The sequence below is a fragment of the Nylanderia fulva genome, unplaced genomic scaffold (genome assembly GCF_048542155.1).
Source record: "Nylanderia fulva isolate GAGA-0341 unplaced genomic scaffold, ASM4854215v1 Scaffold21, whole genome shotgun sequence".
NCBI lineage: Eukaryota > Metazoa > Arthropoda > Insecta > Hymenoptera > Formicidae > Nylanderia > Nylanderia fulva.
In genome coordinates, this window is record NW_028190275.1 from 2819157 (window position 1) to 2842683 (window position 23527).

At 38.7% G+C, this 23527-nt stretch overlaps 1 protein-coding gene across 1 annotated transcript in view; it reads left to right on the plus strand.

Annotated features, from left to right (window-relative positions):
* Prosap (SH3 and multiple ankyrin repeat domains prosap) overlaps positions 1-23527 on the plus strand; it is a 123827-nt gene that overhangs the window by 35539 nt on the left and 64761 nt on the right. Inside the window, 1 exon segment of the mRNA XM_085482566.1 lies at positions 15050-15111. The gene's annotated coding sequence lies outside the window, so the exon portion shown is untranslated.

Sequence of the window (23527 nt, forward strand, 5' to 3'; positions counted from 1 at the left end):
TCATTACTCCGTTTACTAGATCGGCGGCCGAAGAAAACGCGCGCGCACGGTGTGTATTTAGCGCGGAATATAAATTACCTTATCGGCGTTGCTCTGAACCACCCTCCTTCCTCTCCCTATCCCCTTTAACTTTGAATAAACAGGCGCGTACGTACGAGAGCATATTCAGCGATACGCTGAAGAGCGCGAGCAACTTGTTATCTCGCGAAACATGCGTATAGGATGCGAGCTCGGGATCCGTGACCGTGATCCCGTGGCGATTATCCACAGGATCCAGCATGGATATCTCATTGCAAAATGGAGAAGGAGAGAGAGAGAGAGAGAGAAGGGAACATCGATCGTAGATCACCGGATCACCTGCGTTCGCGGTCATTAGGCTAATGCGAGGTTATATGGGCTCCTCGATGCTTATTTCCGCCTAATCAATCGTCACCGCTGACGTCATCCGCGCCGATGCAGCAGCACTTTGCTTCTTCTTCTCTGCTGCTGCATCGCATACGAACGCGATGAATCGATTTATTTCTGCATACCGACGATTTGTCATGCGCGGCTCGCTAAATATCAGCTGCTTCTGCGCTCGGGAAGAGTGATTATTTTTCAAGCTTTAAATTAGATACAATGCGCGCGATGTAATTTATACTCGGTGCGTTTATATTTGGAAAATATATCGGCGCGATATTTCCAACGAGTGGCTCTTCAAAATTGTTCACTACGGATTTAATCGTTATAATCTCGAATAAATTTTATCGCGCGTATTTAAAACTCTGGTATTTTTAAATTATCGATTTGATTACTCGTTATTCTTTCTTCTAACGTTATAAGTTATGAGCAATTTGATTTACGCGGACGTTTATTTCCGGAATGACAGCTCGAGCTATTATGTCGTTGTTCGTAATCGACGGAAGCAACAACAATGCACAGGACGTCAGGGATGTACGGTGTACGGAATAAGGAAGACTTCTTGGTCGTTAGGACGAGGAAGAGAGATCCTACCATTATCCGTCCGTTCCTTTCTTCCTCGAGTGTGTGTATAATCAGAAAGAATGCCAATGCAACCCTTCCCTTCCTTTAATGAACGTCGATTCGCCGCGAAGATATTAAAGATACGTGTACATATATACGCGCGAGTCCTCTCGATATGGTTGCGATGTATCCGAGAAGTCAATAGCGTAAGTAAACGCCGGGAAACTAATTTAGAATCACTTATATTCTTATATTTTCCATTATCGCTAACTGCGATGAAAATGATCCATAGGGAAAATGGAGATTGATCACACGTTCAACCTAAAATAAATTTTATAGCAATAGTTTAATGCACTATTTTAATGTATTTGATCATATTACTTGTGATGCGAGGAATTTTCATATCCAGCGTCAAAAAGATTATATGAGAAATTTTTATTCTCTTATATATTTTCTTAAATTATTTTTTTACCAAGTTATAGTATGAAAACTATACAAGTGTCGACTGACACAAAGGCGTACATATATTATTTTATACTTATATGCAAGAGCTCCGAGATCAATTAAATCATCGTAATTATCGATGGCGCAATATTCAATCCATAAATTCTTATCTTCCTTTTTATCAGCTCTCGCGAAGAAGGAGGTGATGCGAGATGTATCTTAATTTATACCGATTTACCAAGTCGGCCCATTACTCGGGGTAAAAGCTTCCCTCCTTCTCTCTACGCCATTGACCCTGAAAGTGCCGCGCGCGCGTGTCAAAGGAAGCTCCCGTGTGTAAAGTGTACACGCAGGGTGCGCCAAACGGTACCGCAGGAATTCGCGGAATTCCAAGGTTCCTGCGCAAGCTGCCGCGACGGCGGTATCGATCGATCGATCGAACGAACGAACGAACCAACCAACCTCTCGGAAACTTCCCAATTACGCGGCGTGGAAACGCCGCTTCGCTTCGCGTTCGGAGGAAAAGTACTAGATGCACAAGGGAACGGAAATTGCGTACCTATATGCGCGTGTCAACGTTGAGATTTATTTGCTCTCTGGCATCGTCGTCTCTGACATTCGTCGCGCTCAAGTTTTTTTAATGCGCTTTTTTATATCCCGCGACGAGAGCTTTGCATCTCCACTACTTATATTCCGATGAAAGAGCATTTTATTTTATGGCAAAAGTTTTTTAAATCAATTTATATTTTTTATCTTTCCAAAAAGCATTTTTTTAAGCTTTTGATTCATTGCCCATTTTACTGAAATGTTTGTGTTAAAATAAAATCCATTTATTGACATAAATTGAAAGTTAAAATCGCCTCTGGCGACACGCTTCATTTACTCTGCGTAAATATTTCAATCGAACTCTCTTTGAGGACAGAATTAAATTCACTAATGTTCTATTTTTAATTGCCTTTATCACTTTGTCACTGTATAGCTTGACCAAAATTAAGAGCGGTTAAAAAAATGATACGCCTTCTGGCATTTTGCGCAATTAACATATGAGCGATTCGTACGTTTGTAATTCGTATTGACGAAACTCGAGCATCCAACAAATACAAATCACCCTGCGTATTCAATGAGACATTACACATGGGTGTACATATACTTAATAACAGAGTCCTTATTTATGCGATATCTCTGCCTACGAATACAATTGATCTTTCTATTGGACGAAAAGAAATTTATGAGCGCGTGAGTAGTCAAATTTGATGGCGGGAAGAAACGAGGGAGGAATAAAGATCGATTATTCCAAATCACATACATGCAGGATCCTGTTCCTATGGCGGTTCGCCCACCTTTTCGAGCGTCGCCGCCTTTTTCGAAGGCTAAACTCGCTTCTTACTCGAGGCCTGAGCTTGTATTACGTAAAAGTACGAGCGGCATCGTGCGAGATCTCGTCGGTATAAAGTAGCGCACATACCCGACTTTATAATGTTGATCCCTCTCCTTTCCCTTATCGTTCTCACTCTCTTTCTCGCCCTGTCTCTCCTAGCGGGTCTCGACGAACAAAGTATGCGGTGTTACCCACTCAAACTTATACATGTGCCGGAACATAAATGTGGGCAGAGTGATCCGATAGCCCACACGTTTCATCGACGATTGATTCGCGAGATCGGAAATCGATTTGCGCCCGAATCGATTTAAATCCTTTGCTTCGTGTCAGCTGTGCTTCGCCTTATTAAGCAATACGCGTAATATGGGCTTCTTGTGTAGGCATCATTATTTTGTTATGTAATAATGACTGTTACAGTACGCGAGTTTCGAGAGAAAAGAATATTTTCCTCTCTAATATTTTTTAAATATTTTTTTGATTTTCTATATATTACGGTATTGGAAGAATTTTATTAGAGTTTCTCTGATTAATATTGATCGCAATAAAAAAATATTAATATGTACATAGTAAAATTAATCGAACATATTTTGTATTTTAATTTTTGTGGTAGATATTAATATTTTTATTGCGGTAAATATATTTCATGATTTTTCTCTCTGTGTGATAAGAGAATTTTTTGCAACAAGTTCCAGGACTTAATGTTTGTGAATTTCAATTTTTCAAATCGTTAATAAAAATATTCATTTGTCAATGTTGCTTAATGTTGTTGAATGTTACTCGAACCCGGACGGAAAGAATAACGACAAGTACACATTTTTGATCGCGGTGTAATTGATTATTATCGGTACGCATTAGAGCGCGGCGTGGACCAGATTTGAAGTATATATACCTACTGCGGACAGTAAATCGAGATCGATAGTTTCTCTTAGCTACGTTAAAGCATAGTTAAAGTATATAGCTCCGGCTCCCAAAGATAACGACGATAGAGAGCATAGTTACGCTTCGGGCGATAGTTTCTCGTTATAATCTCATCGATCAGCGCGGAATCGAGGAAATCCGCGATATTTTACAAGAGGAGGATCTGCGAGAGCGACGAGATCCGTCGAGAGAATTAGAAGATCGCGTGTAAAACGTGCGCGCGTAAGCGCGTGGGATTCTCGTAAAACAGACTGTAAGAGAAGAAGAAAGGTTTCTCCCGTCCCTCTCATCTCCCTCTCGGAAATGGTTCCGTGACTTTTTCTCTCTTTCTCCGCCCTATTGTCTCTCATCGTGCGAGGGAATCCGCGTTCCCATCGGAAGAAACGTACCAGCTAATCTACGTATCTTTTCTTTTTTTCTTTTTTTTTTTTTTGCGACGCCCGTTAACATTTCGAGAACCTGCTTGTGAAAACTCTCCTTCCCAGAAGAGAATCCATCAAACACTATAATTACATTTCCCATTTATCAATCAGTAGTATGTTTGTATCTTGCGCGCATTACACAACAGTGGATGTCAAAAGAGTAGAATTATTTTACGCACCGCTTCATTATCCACGATTTATCCCCCTCTTTTTGCTTCTTCTCGGTGAAAGTGATAAATTTTCACCCGCTTCTTGACATTTTTTAAAATCGTAATTACAAGTTTTTGTCTTTGACAATAGGACAAGGAACGCGGCAACATAATTCCGCTACGTGTCGGATGATGAAGAAAAAAACGCCTATAACTAATAATACCCGCGAATCGTGTCGGTGCAATCGCGATGAAATATCGGAAGACATTACGAAAGGCCGCGGCAGCTTGTTTACCCGAGGTGTATATACATACCCGCGAGATGAATCTTCGCGGAAGAGTATTATTCCGCTTATATTCGCGCCTTTTCTGCCGCGCGCGATCGCAGGAATTTCCGTCTTCCTTCCACGCCTCCGTACGCGGATTAATTAAAATTACGAGGAGCAATTAGAGGCCGTTACTTGTCGACGCATTATTCGGTGAAAGTGTTGAGAACCTCGACCTATCGCGCGAACGGTCGGTCGGCTCCATTAATCTTGCGCACGAGAGCTATTTTCCTTTTCTCTCTCTCTCTTTCCTTCTTCATCTACACGCATCGGCCGGACTTATCTCGCGCAGATCTACCTTCCGATACGCGCACGCGTAATAATGCGGATGCGAACTGTGAAACTATCGACAGATATCGCAAATGCCTCCCCTCTCCCTCCCCCTTCCTCCCCCGCGCCACGGGGTACGTCGTTGAAGCCGTGTATAAATTATTAATAGATGAAAATATCGCGCCCGAGAGTCAAAGTCAAAGGTGTTCGACGGGGTAATGAGTTGCGTGTTTGCGATTAACATAGAGAACGTTCCTGCGAAAGCAATAATATTTAATTAATTATCTCGCGCCGGGTAACTGTTCATTAATTGTTGAACAAAGGATTCTATATTTGCAAACGATTGGAAGCTTCGGGGAAGCGCGCAATAATTATATATATATATAATGAATGTTTATTCTTTCTACTCGGATTATTTTTGCGAATTTTGTAAAAAAAAACATAAGACTGCAGTTGTAGGTATACTGAGGTATTTAAAATTTTTTATTATTTTCGAGAAATCTCTACACTTTAATAATTTAGCTTTTGTAGAATTATTATTATACGTCTCGGAGCGTCGCGTACCTCTTAATTTACAATGCCAGGCCAGACGACCTTCTTTGTTTAAGCTTGTTGCGGACTCTGATGGCAAACTACGCGCACCGTCGTTAACTTGGAAATCGTATATTATACTTAATATCGCATTAAATATCGCATTACGATATCACCGTCGTATTACCAGTCGCGATTTAAGCGGCTGCCTCTCTGCAGACACTTAACAACAGGTTACGACTATCAGCGAAATAATGCGACCGGGGTCCCACTTTCGCAATGCATATTCAGCTCGAAATTAGCAAATCCACGAGACAAGTGTCGCGAACTGATTATCGCGTGCACCTGGTTCACAAATGATATATATGAAACACAAAAAAGACAGGGACAATTTTTTGCGGTGCGAAATGAAGTTTTAATCGCGGATGTCGAAATCCTCGAAAGATTCACATCTCAAATTCGCGTAACCTTATATTATATCCTGTCCGGCAATCAGCAAATTCCTAAAGTATAAGATTGAGACGTTCGTCCGCGACTTAATTTTACAATCGATTATTATCGACGCACTTATATATACGCATGCGCGATAATCTTGCGATAATTGGGATATTCGTGGGAGCCTCTTCATTAAAAGCGCATTAAAAGACGCGGCGCGCGCGAAAGGCCTTAAACCCGCCTTCGGAAACGCGTTGCAGCACCGGAACCGGTCTCGAAGCCGCGCGATATCGCGCAATTTCTCCGGATTAAAGGGAAATAGCGCGTCCGTGTACTCCTATTTATAGCCAGTTCCGAGCGCATCCCTCTGTTTTCCTTCGTGCGGCCTTCTTCCTTCCACAGAGCGCACATGTGAAGGCGCCTTTAAAAGGACACGTACGAGAGATGCAGCGGCGTAGAAAGAACTGAAAATGCCAAGTTCAATTATATTCTCGATTACAGGCACAAAGCGATTTCGAAAACACACGAATCAGAGAACGAGGCTGTATATAATTATCATTATTAATCTCGCCAACTGAAACAATGGGAGATGCTACATAAAAACAATTTTCCCATGCGAATTAACAGGGAAGCGTCGGCTCTCATTTCGCGCGCTTCGTCTTTCGATCTGTATAATATAATCGCGACGGTTCCCAAAGCGAGGAAGGGAGGAGGCAGACGTCGAGGAATCTCCCGGATTACAAACCGATCGAGGGATGGCCAAGAGAAGAGGGATAGTCATTACGCCCGTGTACGCGATAACTAGATGATTAATTTATTATCGCCCTGCTACTGGGTTCACCCAGTTATCCCCGATGCGCCCGATAGGTCAGTGCGAGGGCCGCGCACATACACGGCTCGGGAAAGTATCGATTTTGCATCGCACGAGCAACGCGGTTGCACGCTCCAACGTCTCTATTCGCTCGCTCTTGTAAGCAACGCGCGCGCGCGCGCGCGCGCGAGCGCGTTATTGTACGTCGCCTATACATATATAATAGCCGATCAGATTAAATCTCTCTCCCCGCGCGCGGATAAGCATGCCCGCGTTTTACACGCTACCGTTGTTGTCGTTGGATGTAGTCGTCGTTGTCGTCGTGTTGTTTATCCGCAAAGATGCGCGATGTACCGTGATCGCAGCGGACGAACCACTCCAGGTTGCAAGACTAGTTACCGCTCTGCTCAGCTATTACAATGTATATTGAAATATTTAGATGATTAACTGCATTATAATGCGGCATTGCTATATATTTTTTAATATTTATATTATATTACTCGGAGAGACTTTTTTCTCTTAGAATTTACCCTGAAAATCATTGGTATTCTAGAAGAATTTTTTAAAGAATTTCTCTCATTAAAATATTTATCACAATCAAAGATATTAATAAGTACGTAGTAAATTTTACCGTGTACATAAAATTTATCGAACATATTTTATATCTTATTGTGGTAGATATTAATATTTTTTATTGTTATAAATATATTTAATCAGAGAAACTCTTATAAAATTGTTCCGATACTATACTGTCCTACGATTGAGATCCACCATGATTTTCAGGGTAAATTCTAAGAGAGAATTCTCTCTGTGTATATAATATAAATTATATTATATATATTTCATTGTATATATATATATATATAATATATCAAAAAATCTTACAAAAAAATGAAATGACAAATTCTTTAAAAAATTTACATTATTGTATATTGTATAATATAACGAAAAATATATATTGCAAAATAGAACACGATATTCATGTTGAATATATATATATAGATACATTATAATACATTATATAATTTAGGTCAATCCACTTTCGCAATAATGACGTTTACTGCGATGAAAATTGTTGTCCGGCGTATCATTCATTAATTATTGAAACATTTGCGAGAGCGATTATTAACTCTGTATTAACCGCAGCACACTTATACCTCAAACGATTATTTTCTCTCCGCGACGAAATGCGATCTCGATAGCAGTTTTTAATAAAGATGTCATGTGTCGCGACCGACACAAGTGTTATCCCGTAAACTTTGTAAACAGATCGATGCGCCCGTCGGTCGGTTTTCGGTATATGCTAATTTAAAATTGAAGTTATTATACGAGAGAAGGAGTTAACCCTCGCCTTATATGCGCGCGCGAAAAGAGACTATTGTTATGCGCGGCGCGCACTCGGTATATCTGGCACCGCAATAATAACAACGGCGATAATAATAACGATTTGCATGCGCGAGAGCGACGGGAATAACGGGTACTTTGCGGGCCCACGGAGGTTCGAATTCATCTGCGAGAAAGAGCCAACCCTCTCATTGTGTGCGTCCCCGCAGTTTGACGGTAGACTTTGTCTGGAATATATATACGTCGGATCTCTTGTCCTCCTTTTAAAGCGCAAGAAATATTTCCCGTTCCCGCCGTTTTTCAAAGCGTACAAGTTTTCTCTTCCCATACGCGATTATAATTTCTCTTTTTTTTTTTTTTTCGTTTAATTTTATTCTCGTGATTTTTTGGAGCATTTAAAAATTCTTTTCTCTCGTCTTCGTAAGGTTTTGTTTTTAAATGTATCGAGTTAGAAATCTCGCGACACGGAATCGTCCATTTTTACGCATCGTATAGAATCATTTCATTATATACACGTGAAAGATGATTCAAGATTTCACGAGGCATTTCGTCAAGTAATGTTCCGGCATTGTTCTCCGTTGCGTATGCGCGTTTAATTCCAACTGCGTGTAGAAAGTGAGTCCGTAGATTCCCATAAGTATCCTTAGTCGTAATCCAAGACACGGTTATGCGGCGAGGAGGCATGCGATACGAAAAACTTGACACCCGGTATGCACGCCTCTATAAGGCGCTCTTATCTTTCTTATCACCCGACACTATTATACACCCGTCTCTCGCGGCTCTTTATTCTCGCCTTTGATTTTATAACGTTACGTCTCGCGCTTAGTTTACTGCTCTTAAAAGTCCGCCGCGATAATGATCGTATCGTGTAACGCGCGCAAACTCCAACTAGTAATTTTCTCGAGGATGTCTCTTTGTATATATGTCACCCGTTTTCCATATATAATTCCAGTTTTACGCTGTCGCGTTCAACGGCGTTAATTATTTATTTATTAATTGTTCAGAGAAGAGGTGAGAAAAATCCTTCGTGCGGAAAATCGAAATTATATACTACGTGTCGAAAGAAGTCGATAATAACGCAGAACTGAAAAGTGCAGCCAAAGGGTGGAGGATATTTCGAGCCATACTGTTCGCACGCTTCTTACCATTGTGTTTCGGCGAAGAGATTGTTTAATGATATGTATATACATATACATTCACGCGATATATTACGGTAACGTATTTTACGGCGGGCCCCCCGGATTGGTTTATTTCCTTGTCGAACGATAAGAAGATTAATGTGCGCCGCGGCCAAATTATAGCGTGCTAATTCGCGGCTGCGAAGGCTGCGATAGGTCATATATATGTGTGTGTGTGTGTGTGTGTGCGAGCGAGCCTTATGCGCGGACTTGAGATTTTTCGAGACTGGAAATAGAAATAAACGACGGTAATTCCGGCCGCGTACGGGATTCCGGGATGCTCTTCCCTATGAGAAAGAGCTACGATTTCCTGCACGATTCCGGGATTCCCGGAAAAAAGTCGGCTGACGGGATCTCGTTCAGCACGACTCTGTGAAGTTGGCACGGCTTTTTTCGATTTTCAAAAAAAACATATGAGTTCTAGTAGCACTTTTAAGAGTTCTAGAGTTCCTGATAGGTTTCGCAAATAGTTCTGTCAATTTAAGGTCAAAAAACGAATTTTTTAAAAATGTCGTGCTAACTTCCCGTAGCACGACACTTATGCAAAAAAAATTTTTTATTCATGTATTTCGATAGATTTCGACGAGATCTAGAGTTCCTGATAGATTTTAACAATAGTTCCGGCGAACTATGCATTCTACGAGTTAAAAAACAAAATTTAAACGATATTTGTAAAAATTTTATCTTGTTGTGCTAATAGAAATATTCATTTCTCACGGCGCAATTTGCGAGCTCTAGGATAGTTCTGACCTCCAAAATAATGTTCGACAATAGTTCTGTCGATTAACCATAATTAACTTAATTAATTAATAAGCTATTATAGCACGACATCGCGGAAGAGTGTCGTGCTGGTAGAAATATCTATTTCTCTGGGCGCATTTTACGAGTTCTAGGATAGTTCTGACCTCCAAAATAATTTTCGATAATAGTTCTGTCGATTAACAGTAAATAACTTAAATAATTAATAAGATAATTATAGCACGACACTCGAGCAAAGAGTGTCGTGCTGAGTATATATCGCAGTTCTAGGGGGAGTTTTGGCTAGTTCTCGTAGAGTTCTATGCTCTGCAATTATTTTTAAAAATAGTTCCGGCGAGTAAACATTTTTTAATAATTTTTAAAATTTTTTAATGTCCGATTTCAGCACGACACTCGAGCAAAGGGTGTCGTGCTGAGTATATATCGCAGTTCTAGGGGGAGTTTTGGCTAGTTCTCGTAGAGTTCTATGCTCTGCAATTATTTTTAAAAATAGTTCCGGCGATTAAACATTTTTTATTAATTTTTAAAATTTTTTAATGTCCGATTTTAGCACGACACTCGAGCAAAGGGTGTCGTGCTGAGTATATATCGCAGTTCTAGGGAAAGTTTTGGCTAGTTCTCGTAGAGTTCTATGCTCTGCAATTATTTTCAATAATAGTTCCGGCGATTAAACATTTTTTAATAATTTTTAAAATTTTTTAATGTCCGATTTCAGCACGACACTCGAGCAAAGGGTGTCGTGCTGAGTATATATCGCAGTTCTAGAGAGAGTTTTGGCTAGTTCTCGTAGAGTTCTATGCTCTGCAATTATTTTCAATAATAGTTCCGGCGAGTAAACATTTTTTAATAATTTTTAAAATTTTTTAATGTCCGATTTCAGCACGTCACTCGAGCAAAGGGTGTCGTGCTGAGTATATATCGCAGTTCTAGGAAGAGTTTTGGCTAGTTCTCGTAGAGTTTTATGCTCTGCAATTATTATTAATAATAGTTCCGGCGATTAAACATTTTTTAATAATTTTTAAAATTTTTTAATGTCCGATTTCAGCACGACACTCGAGCAAAGGGTGTCGTGCTGAGTATATATCGCAGTTCTAGGAAGAGTTTTGGCTAGTTCTCGTAGAGTTCTATGCTCTGCAATTATTTTTAAAAATAGTTCCGGCGAGTAAACATTTTTTAATAATTTTTAAAATTTTTTAATGTCCGATTTCAGCACGACACTCGAGCAAAGGGTGTCGTGCTGAGTATATATCGCAGTTCTAGGGAAAGTTTTGGCTAGTTCTCGTAGTGTTCTATGCTCTGCAATTATTTTCAATAATAGTTCCGGGGAGTAAACATTTTTTAATAATTTTTAAAATTTTTTAATGTCCGATTTCAGCACGACACTCGATAACTATACTATTGCTCGAGTGTCGTGCTGAAATCGGACATTAAAAAATTTTAAAAATTATTAAAAAATGTTTACTCGCCGGAACTATTTTTAAAAATAATTGCAAAGCATAGAACTCTACGAGAACTAGCCAAAACTCCCCCTAGAACTGCGATATATACTCAGCACGACACCCTTTGCTCGAGTGTCGTGCTGAAATCGGACATTAAAAAATTTTAAAAATTATTAAAAAATGTTTAATCGCCGGAACTATTATTGAAAATAATTGCAGAGCATAGAACTCTACGAGAACTAGCCAAAACTCCCCCTAGAACTGCGATATATACTCAGCACGACACCCTTTGCTCGAGTGTCGTGCTGAAATCGGACATTAAAAAATTTTAAAAATTATTAAAAAATGTTTAATCGCCGGAACTATTATTGAAAATAATTGCAGAGCATAGAACTCTACGAGAACTAGCCAAAACTCCCCCTAGAACTGCGATATATACTCAGCACGACACCCTTTGCTCGAGTGTCGTGCTGAAATCGGACATTAAAAAATTTTAAAAATTATTAAAAAATGTTTACTCGCCGGAACTATTTTTAAAAATAATTGCAGAGCATAGAACTCTACGAGAACTAGCCAAAACTCCTCCTAGAACTGCGATATATACTCAGCACGACACCCTTTGCTCGAGTGTCGTGCTGAAATCGGACATTAAAAATTTTAAAAATTATTAAAAAATGTTTAATCGCCGGAACTATTATTGAAAATAATTGCAGAGCATAGAACTCTATGAGAACTAGCCAAAACTCCCCCTAGAACTGCGATATATACTCAGCACGACACCCTTTGCTCGAGTGTCGTGCTGAAATCGGACATTAAAAAATTTTAAAAATTATTAAAAAATGTTTACTCGCCGGAACTATTTTTAAAAATAATTGCAGAGCATAGAACTCTACGAGAACTAGCCAAAACTCTTCGTAGAACTGCGATATATACTCAGCACGACACCTTTTGCTCGAGTGTCGTGCTGAAATCGGACATTAAAAAATTTTAAAAATTATTAAAAAATGTTTAATCGCCGGAACTATTTTTAAAAATAATTGCAGAGCATAGAACTCTACGAGAACTAGCCAAAACTCCCCCTAGAACTGCGATATATACTCAGCACGACACCCTTTGCTCGAGTGTCGTGCTGAAATCGGACATTAAAAAATTTTAAAAATTATTAAAAAATGTTTAATCGCCGGAACTATTTTTAAAAATAATTGCAGAGCATAGAACTCTACGAGAACTAGCCAAAACTCCCCCTAGAACTGCGATATATACTCAGCACGACACCCTTTGCTCGAGTGTCGTGCTGAAATCGGACATTAAAAAATTTTAAAAATTATTAAAAAATGTTTAATCGCCGGAACTATTTTTAAAAATAATTGCAGAGCATAGAACTCTACGAGAACTAGCCAAAACTCTTCCTAGAACTGCGATATATATTCAGCACGACACCCTTTGCTCGAGTGTCGTGCTGAAATCGGACATTAAAAAATTTTAAAAATTATTAAAAAATGTTTAATCGCCGGAACTATTTTTAAAAATAATTGCAGAGCATAGAACTCTACGAGAACTAGCCAAAACTCCCCCTAGAACTGCGATATATACTCAGCACGACACTCTTTGCTCGAGTGTCGTGCTATAATTATCTTATTAATTATTTAAGTTATTTACTGTTAATCGACAGAACTATTATCAAAAATTATTTTGGAGGTCAGAACTATCTTAGAACTCGTAAACTGCGCCCAGAGAAATAGATATTTCTACCAGCACGACACTCTTCCGCGATGTCGTGCTATAATAGCTTATTAATTAATTAAGTTAATTATGGTTAATCGACAGAACTATTGTCGAACATTATTTTGGAGGTCAGAACTATCCTAGAGCTCGCAAATTGCGCCGTGAGAAATGAATATTTCTATTAGCACAACAAGATAAAATTTTTACAAATATCGTTTAAATTTTGTTTTTTAACTCGTAGAATGCATAGTTCGCCGGAACTATTGTTAAAATCTATCAGGAACTCTAGATCTCGTCGAAATCTATCGAAATACATGAATAAAAAATTTTTTTTGCATAAGTGTCGTGCTACGGGAAGTTAGCACGACATTTTTAAAAAATTCGTTTTTTGACCTTAAATTGACAGAACTATTTGCGAAACCTATCAGGAACTCTAAAACTCTTAAAAGTGCTACTAGAACTCATATGTTTTTTTTGAAAATCGAAAAAAGCCGTGCCAACTTCACAGAGTCGTTCAGCACGCATCTCTGGCTCGGCGAGAAAAAAACGCGAGAGAAGTAACGTTTTGTGTAATAATTGTAACATTATTCAAATTGAGAGAGAGAGATAATTTATTAATATCCTTAATATCTAGAATTATATATAATTTGTAACAGCTCTTTAAAAATTAATATACATATAAAAGGCAATAAGAGCTATAATTAAGTTCTTTTATTAATATTTATTTGTGGAAAAAAAATTTTATAACATAAAATATTAGACAAAAAAGTTCGAACGTTTCGGTTGCTTTTTTCAACCTTCTTCAGCGCATCATTGAAAATTAAAGATTAATAGAAATTAACAATAAATTATTCATAACTGTCAATATAATAAAACTATACAGAACCAGAGTTATTCGCATAAAACTACGTCAAGATATTATTTTTATAAAAAACGAAATCAACGCATTGTTTAAAAGCATGAGCATTTTTATATATTCTATTCCTCGAATCGTCATTTAATGTAATTGTCGCGAAACAGATCTCTCGCTAATTGTTCGGAGGTCGATTGCGAATCCCGATAACAGCAATTGTTAATATGTAATTAAATCGAGTAAGATATTATATTGTGACGTGAAGGCTTTCAGATGTTGATTGCTCGAGGTTACAATAACGAATGATATATATATTTGTCTATCAATAATTTATTAATATTATTAATATCTTTAATTTATATCTCTTCTGTGACAAATGTGCGGAGGCACCATTGTTAATTAAAGTTCGAGTTCTCTTTCATAAATATATGTCGAGATATTGATATTTTGAGATTAATGTATAAAAATGGTATCTTTTTGTATTTTTGTAAAGCGAGAAAATGTCCCGGTATCGTGTCTCATATTTCTCTGGAAGTGCTTTGAAATCTGGATTCCTGGATCTCATTCGATTCTCTTTACGGTTTTTTCGTCTCATTTCCCCTCTCTCTCTCTCTCTCGTACGTTCTTCCTCTATTTGTCCTCTGGCGAACACCGCGCGCTCGTTTCTTGAATTGCGCTTTATTTATGCGATTCTCAATGACCTCGAGGTTGAGATAATCTCGCGGGAAGGCACGCTGCGAAACCATTTCCCGACGAGAACATCCATACAACTCAAGAGGGTAGGGAAAGATAAAGGGGCAGAAGGGGAGAAGGTATAGTATATAGTGTGTAGAGTCTCGAATCCGCAGGGAATCGTCTCTTCGGAGGTCAGCGTCGTCCTTTCTGCGATTTTATTGACATAGGCGGATTCTCCTCTCATACGAGGAATTCCAGAGTTTCAGCAGTTCTCCACCGTCGAAAATTTATATACATATTTCTAATGACACTTCTCTACTATTTTTTTGCCCTTTTTTTGCGTCGGTGCCTTACACCGGAAGTGTATCGATAGATGTATAACGGTGAATTAGCACGGCTGTGAAAGAGAATTTTTCTCTCTTGTTGCAGATGCTGCGGTCGGCGGATCACCTTCTTCTGCATCCGAGCGGCGAGATTGCGCTCCGATTATGGTGAGTAAAGTCCCCCACATCATTCTCTCTCTCTGTCTCTTTAACGCTAGATAAATTATTTATGACTGCGCGCTGCCCGTCGTGGCTCGACGGTGGCATTCGATTTATCGTGAAGGATCGATCGTTTTTCTGCCCGCCGACGAAAACTCAACTCACGATGGAGATTCGCCAATTCGTGTCTGCGTTTTTTTTCCCTCCCTTGCATCACGCATCGCGTCGATTTTGCTTTCCTGCGAAACGAAAATTTATTGGCCTTCGAATATATTTGTAAATTTAAATTTTGCTCTTACATATTAAATAAAAGAATTTGCATAATCGAGTTTAGGAAAGTGAAAAATTACACAACAAATACATTATTAACTTTATTCGATTGTGTACAAAAAATATACAGGGTGTATCCGAGTAAACGCGACAAATTTTAGGAGATAATTCTTTGTCGAAAAGGGTTTTTTTTTTTTATATAAACATATACTTTTATATCCCTCTTTGAGGAATTACTCTTTGCTAAAGAGGAGTTAAAAATTAAACTTGGTGGATATTTTCCATTAATAAAAAGGATATTTATTAATATTTTTTATCTTTCTATATCGATATTCTATATCGTTTTCTATATTCTACATCGTGTATTTTTGATAAAAAAAGTAATAGTCTTGGACTTTCCCCAACGTTATTCTTTTTCTACTCTACTTTAGGCTTATTTTCCTTTTTACAAGAGTCACGATGATGCGTTTATCGAAAACAATGAAAATCTGGCCTCCATGCGTTATGGAGTATCGCCAGCTATCTTAAAACCGGTTATACATGGTGTCCCTTTTGTAACAGATGGCAACGCGAGCGTTTCTTTCGCGTTAGAAACTGGGACAGCCCACGGATGGGTTATATCATTGCCTCGGATTACGCGATTGCCTCGTTAACGCGCGTCTGCATTATGCGAACACGCCTTCACCCACACACGAGAAACTGTTAAATATTAATTATGGTTCGCGTTCCGTATATATACGTACGACGTCGCGCCTAGTTTTGCGCTCGATATATCCGTTCCATTTAGCCGACTCGTGTAAATTAGAACCGTCCATCGGATCGCGAGTTACAATCGGAGAAATTTTGTGTCGTAGCTACGCGAAATGGCAATTTATCGTGCGGTTGAGGGTAACCGCCGCCGCTAAATGTAAATGCGGAGAATGTCGGAATGGCGGATAGATACCCGCGAACAGCTCGTTCTACTAGCTCGGAGGTTGACTGATCTCGATTTTACCGTTACTACTTGGCGGGAGAGGGAGAGATAGATAGAAGGGCAGATTACTCGCGTCGCTCTAATCTTCCGGTACGCTAATTAGTCCTCTCGCCACGAAGGGCGTGCTCCGCGTGGGTAACTTCTTTATAGAGAATAACGACGGGTAAATGACTAACCGTATTTCATAATTCTCTCCTCCGCGTCTCTCTTTTTTTAACGATATATATATTACGTAAAAACGGACTAGTTTTGTACACAGAATTTTCTCTTAGAATTTTTACCCTGAAAATCGTGATACTCGTAGGACAATATGATATTGAAAGAATTTTATTAGAGTTTTTTGGATTAATATTTATCATAATAAAATATATTAATATATGTGCGTAACAAAATTAATCGAGCATATTTTTTTACATTTCTTATTGCGGTAGATATTAATATTTTTTATTATGGTAAATCAGAGAAACTCTTATAAAATTCTTCCAATACCATATTATTCTCATGATTTTCAAGGTAAATTCTAAGAGAAAATTCTCTCCGCGTGCATAAATAAGTTTATAAAGGAATTTTCAGCGGTCCAACGAGGCATGATGTATATATATATATGTGGGTACTTTTTAATTTTTCACGAGCTCTAACTCGATATTATGCGTAACGTTGTTTTTCGTTTAAAAGCCGTCACATGCGAATATACATATATGCGTGCGCCGTTTCATAGGAAGCATAACCATCGCTTTATCGTGCGATTATCCTCCCTTGCTGACACGAGAAACGTTTTAATGGGGAGTAAACGTTTCGACGCGGATGGGGGGACATAAGCGTGTTATTTTCAGACTTTTTCGCGATTTACATTACTACCCTCTTAAACACGAGAGACCGCTCGATTGCGTATATAGTCGATCGGAACTCGTTTATATATACATTGTATGTGCCTGCACGCAAGAAAGTGGATACTGCGTACATAAAAAAAAAAAAAAGATTATATATGTAAATGGAAATGTGTTTATGGAAAGGTATACACGGTCGCGATTCCTCGAAGAGCATTACGCACAAATATATACATATATACATACACGCTTCCGCGTTTAACGTATCGATTATCCTTCCGGCTATATCCGGCTTTTATCAAGAAATTAAGATTGAGCCTCTGATTTCTCTACGCCGCCCGTATATATGTATTTTTTCTCTATGCAAAATGCTGCATCTCTCGCGCTAAAGAGTGATATGTACGGTCGACGAGCGTGTAATCGTGAAAAGCGGCCGCGTTCCACAGTGAAATATTAAGCATTATGCGGCACTCACGTGAGTGGAAAGCACGCGAACGTAACTTTGTACGCGGCCTGGCTCGAACCAAGCTAAAGAAACAGTATCGCGACGTCGGGTATATAAGGGTACGTTCACCTCCTTCCGTCCGAGGCACGTGTTTAAGATCACGCGCCGGATTCTATTAAGCCGGTCAATCATTACCGCTTGTTGATTGCAATGATTGGCTTTTCGGTCGACAGGCCTCTTCCAGAGGCCCTGACCGCCGCAACGTTACAGAAATTATAGTTTATAGCGCGGCGTTTATTAATTAGAAGGATTAAAGATTTAACCCTCTTAGCCCGCGAAACACTCTTTCAGATGCAATGGTAATTTGTGAACCCTTCAATTATGCGATATATAATTGCATGTTTGTTCTTCTCTAAATTAAATATAACAAGATTATTTCTACATTGGGTAGTTGAAAGAAACGTGCGTTGACAGGGTTTGAAAACTTTACATCAAATGTAAATAAATGATTTATTTAATAGTAATATTATACATATACAAATTTATATATATAAATATTTTAATTCTTAAATATATATATAATTTTAATTATTATATATATTAATTTGTATGCGCATAGTAAAATTAATTGAACATATTTTATATCTTATTGTGACAGATATTAATATTTTTTATTTAAATATATTAATCAGAGAAACTCTTATAAAATTCTTCCAATACCATATTATCTCACGATTATCATGATTTTCAGAATAAATTCCAAGAGAAAATTCTCTCTATGTATAGAGAGTTGAATTAATAATTTGAAATATTCTTACTATTTAAAGTCATGAATTTAGAATTTTTTTAGAATGTATTATTTAATATTTTGCAATATGTAAAGAAATTTTAAAATTGTCATTATTAGTTTTTTAATTGCTCGATGTAAAAACTGAAAACAGCATCTAATAAGGTAACTTTTGCATGTTTGTAAATTAAAATTGATATTCGCGTCTGAGAGTTTGATCGGCGATAAAAAAGTTCAGCGCGGGATACTAATCGTCAACGCGATGCGTCTATAATGCGTATAGAATAAGAGATCGCGGATGATGAATGCACGCGCATATAATAAGGATACGCGCATTCTCTCTCGCTCTCGCGACTGTGAGTCAGACAAATGGAATTTCGTGACACGCGATATCGAACCGCGGCGGTTTATTAACACCCAAGGGATGCAGGTAAGGTACTCTCCTTGTAACGCCGCCGAGAAGTCTCTCTCTCTCTCTCTCTCTCTCTCCGGACTCCGGCGTTTCGAATGCACTCATCCATGCGTGGAAAGGTGTGCACGTCGGAGCTCGGAGCGACAAGGAGCGACGTAGAAGACGATTCATTTTCCGCGATGCCGACAGTTCAGCAGCTGCGTGCGCTCTATATGAATATCGGAGCGGAAAGAAATCCGAGACGCGGGCACGTGGAATACATATATATGATTGAGCTCGCATTCAGATCGTGTACAGACATTTGATAAATTTAATCACCGTTGTGGCTCGTGCCGCGCAAACCAGAAGAATGTATAATAGAGTAATCTTAATTGTCATACATTTTTGACAATAGGAATAACGATGAATAGGACATTGTATCGTTCTTGTGAAAAATGTGATGACAATCTCATATAATATTCATTGCGGAATTATTTTAAAAGGATTGATTATTTATTCCATCACTGTGGAAAATATCGTGGCTTTTATTTCGGTTTTATAATTACTAGGATATTACATAGCACGCATGCATGTTACAATTTCTACAATGACAGCCCGTTTGTTTGTTGTAAATTTGAGAATGTATTACAATTCTCTTTTTTTTTAATTTTTAAATAATTAACTCTCGCGCGCATAAAACAAATAAAATCACACACTAATACTATCGACTCTCTTTTAATTCAAAATACGCGAGGCTGCTCACGAAATGAGCATATCACGGTAAAGAAAATACTTGGATCAATTCGTTTAATCAATTTTATATTTGTTTTATAACAGTGTATTTCCATTCATATATATTTCTTTATATTTTTTTTCGATTATCAGTTTCTCATTGAATTCACTGTATGTATTTTCTAAATATTTGTTTTATGACATTTAATATTTATCCCCTCTCTTCTCCACACAAGCATGACGATTTAATATTAAAAGATCTACCATACATTCGTGTAAAAAAAAAATCGGAGTAGATATTGAAATATTTTGCGAGCAAAGTATGGTCGTATCCATACACAATAGCGCTCGAAGGAATGCAAGATCTAAAAAAAAAAAAGTCTGATCCTATAGAGAGAATTTCTACTAGTGACCGTGACAGGGACGCTCTTCGTTCGTGCACAACTTCAATCTGCTGCCGTTGGGCTGCCAGGAACTTTCTGTCGTGACCTGTCAGGTTTGCATGCCGATGTTCTCGCTTCTGACAAGTGCCGTAACGTTGTATAACGTCATATACCTGGGGTGCACACACCGGGATCTCTCCCGCGTCATTTTAAATGTCATTATTATCGAGGGAAAATTCTGCGCGAGATCTCTTTGAATATTTAACATCGACTGCAACAATAATTATAATAACAAATTTGTAAAGGGAGAAACAAATTAACACGTATACAGTTAATTGCGTTTATATTAATTTTATAAAGGAATATTAATATAGGTCTACGCTTGTGTTTCTCCACGTGACTGTTAATCAATATATTTAAATCAATCCTTGCATGGCATATTTCGCTGTTTGCAAAAATATTTGCAACGACCCAATAAATATAAAATAAATTATCATCGATTTTTAGTTTGCACGTAAAAATATATTTTTATTTCCAAAAATTGCAAATTGCATGCGCGAGAGATAAGACGAGAGAGAGAGAAGAGGAATGCGAACTCGGGGATAGAGAGAGAGTGAGATAAAATAAAAGAGACGGGGGTGATAAACGGGGGCAGTGCGCGAAGGCGAGAAAAAAACAGGAGGACGATGCGGAGGGCATGTCTGCCCCCGGCGTCGTGGCGTGTATCGCATTTAATTAGCCACCATATGCGGCAATTAATTAAGAATTTCTCGCGTTATTGATGGTTTCACCTGGGGTGTCCATTAGTCGCTCCAACGACGCGCCGCGCCGTTTTCGATGCTGAGAGAAAGAGAAGCTATATTCGCGCAGCCAGGCGCATCCTATGCGCGCATTGCACGCTTTTCCACTAATCTATCCCCAGGATGATATACGAGCCCGGTCGTAACGCCGGCAATTAACGTTTTCGCCCTCCGCTCGCTTTTGTTCTCCGATAACGATTCTTTTCGCAGGATGATTTTGTTTTCTCTATGTTTTATTAAATCGCGAGAGAGAGAGAGAGAGAGAGCCAAAGGGATAACATGCACAGGTACACGCGCGCTTTAGCTAGGAATTACGTTAATTATTGCATTATTTATTACGCCAATTATTGTGCCAATTATTGCGCTCAATTGTTACACATCACATGTAGAAATCTTCTTTGCTTTCACCCAAGTAGAAATTGGTGGGTCTAGAAAAAAATGCATCGACTTTTGCGAGAAGTTTTTTTTTTTTTCAAAATTTCATTTCTTTTAGGGAAATTAAATACGCGGATGTACATTGTACCAAAAGTCACAAATTAATATTGCTCGAATCTGTGTCGCAATTTGGGTAAAATTATGGGAGAAAGTTAAGAATAATACTTATAAAAAATTTTAATTATCCGCTGAAGCATGCCGAAATGTTTCGGTTCGTCGATTCTCTCGCGCTTCTTCTCTTCAAAATATGATGTGAGAACGACGTGCTTATGACAGTAACTTCCCACAACATTGCGAAGAGACTGAATAAATAACACCGCATGTGGTGCAACACGCGTGAAAACAAACATTTTCAGTGATATATGTCTGCCCTCGATATTCCGTAGAATAAGTACTATATCTCACTTTCGAAGCCGAAAAAAAAGTGATTTATTAACTTATTCCGTATATAAATAAACATTTTGTAATAATTACACCGAGAATATTATATATACGATTACGTCGAATAATTTATTTCCGCTTCGGTGTTTAAGGCGGCATAAGGAAGCGAAAGAAATATATATTAGAGAGCGAAATATACAATAGATATAATTCAAATATTGAAATTCCAAAGTAAAAAAACGCGCGCGCATTGTGTACTTATGCATACACCGAGATCTCACGTTAAGTAGGTTTCTTCCGTTCTCTCGATATACGGAAGACGCTTTCATCCGTCGTCTCTTCAACAAGTGTTCATTTCGTAATCCCCCGGATAATCTATTAGAGAAAGTGAGAGACGCGCTATAAACAGGTGCGTCGTTATTCTTTCTTTCGCGTTATAATTTCGATATTCCGTCCGCCCGGATTTCCGTCTTCCTCCTTCTCACGCGAACCTTTGTAAATGTCATTTTATTCGGTACTTTCGACGCTTCTATACGGGGCTCTGGAGAAGCGCTGAAATCGGCAGGGAACTGCGGCGCTTTTGTCAGTATGCATTCCGCGCGTTGCAATATACGTGACATAATCGACACGACACGCGTGTACAACAAACGGGCCTGCCATTATTCCCGAACAATGGGAGAGAGAGAGAGGGAGGATGCTCGCGACTGGAAAATCGCGCATGTCTACCGGTCAAACGTGGTCCCGATACATGACAGTTCATTAAATCCGACTCGAAGGGAGCATCTCGATGTCTTCGAAGCGTCCACATGGCGAATAATAATATGAATCTTCTTGGCAAAGAATTATGTGACAGATATTGTTCTTAAACAATTTTTGAGATTCAGTATCGATCTTTAATTTATCTATAATTTAATAATGCCATTTTTGTAATATTACACGGAGAAAATTTTCTCTTAGAATTTACGCTGAATAAAAGATATGTAAATTTTATTACGTAAATAGTAAAATTAATGGAATATATTTTATATCTTATGTGGTAGATATAAATATTTTAGGGTAAATTCTAAGAAAAAATCTCTGTGCATACGTATTAAATGTCAAAAATTTCAAGAATCATATATTTAAATTCATGGAAATTATTAAATATTTTATTGAAAAAAAGTAACGAAATTGGCAGCTAACATTTTCACTCGTGTCTAAATAAAAAATTGCATTCGAATGTTTTCCACGTTTTTTTTTTTTTTTTTATCGAAGCGATTCCACTGACCCAGATACCAGTAAAAGCTCCTTTGCCTAAGCTTTGCTTAAGCTCGAGAGTAAATCGATATACGTAAGATTTTCCAGTGAGCGATTATGGCGCAATTGCAGTGAGGAATTCATGCTCCTTGCGAGAAATACCGATCGATCCTTTGAAATGCGAAAAGTGGGCCAGAGGTATTGGAAGTTTGTTCGCCGATGCAATATGAGCTCGGCGCGCGTTATAACCGATTGCTTTACTTTCGCTAAACACCGTCGAGGTAAATAGTCGTATGCAGAAAAGAGGGAAAAAAAGAGAGAGAAGGAAAAGAGCGGTCCTTACACCTTCGTGAACCGATCCCCTTGATTGCACCGATCGGCTTCTCTCGTGCGTCGCTGTCGGATCAACCTGAGGCGACCGTCGAGCATAGTCGTTTAAAATAGATGACTGCGCTCTCGAGCAGGAGGACGAAAGAGAAAGAGAGAGAGAGAGGAAAATGGAGAGGACCGACCTGAAGCGGTGAAGCGATCGTAGGGCCCGGGCAGAATGATAGAGTGAAAGAAAGAGCGAGAGGCTGTGGCGTGACACGTCGTGATCAGTAGAAAGAATCTCGTCCTACAACCCGGAAACGCCGTGACTAACAACTCGGTATCACGAAGGTGGAAGGAAAAGCCCGTTCGTTCGCGGGGTAGTGCATGATGGTGGTGGTGCGTATCTCTCTCCTGGGGTCCAGGGGGGTCATCAACCATCGGCCGTCATGGCGG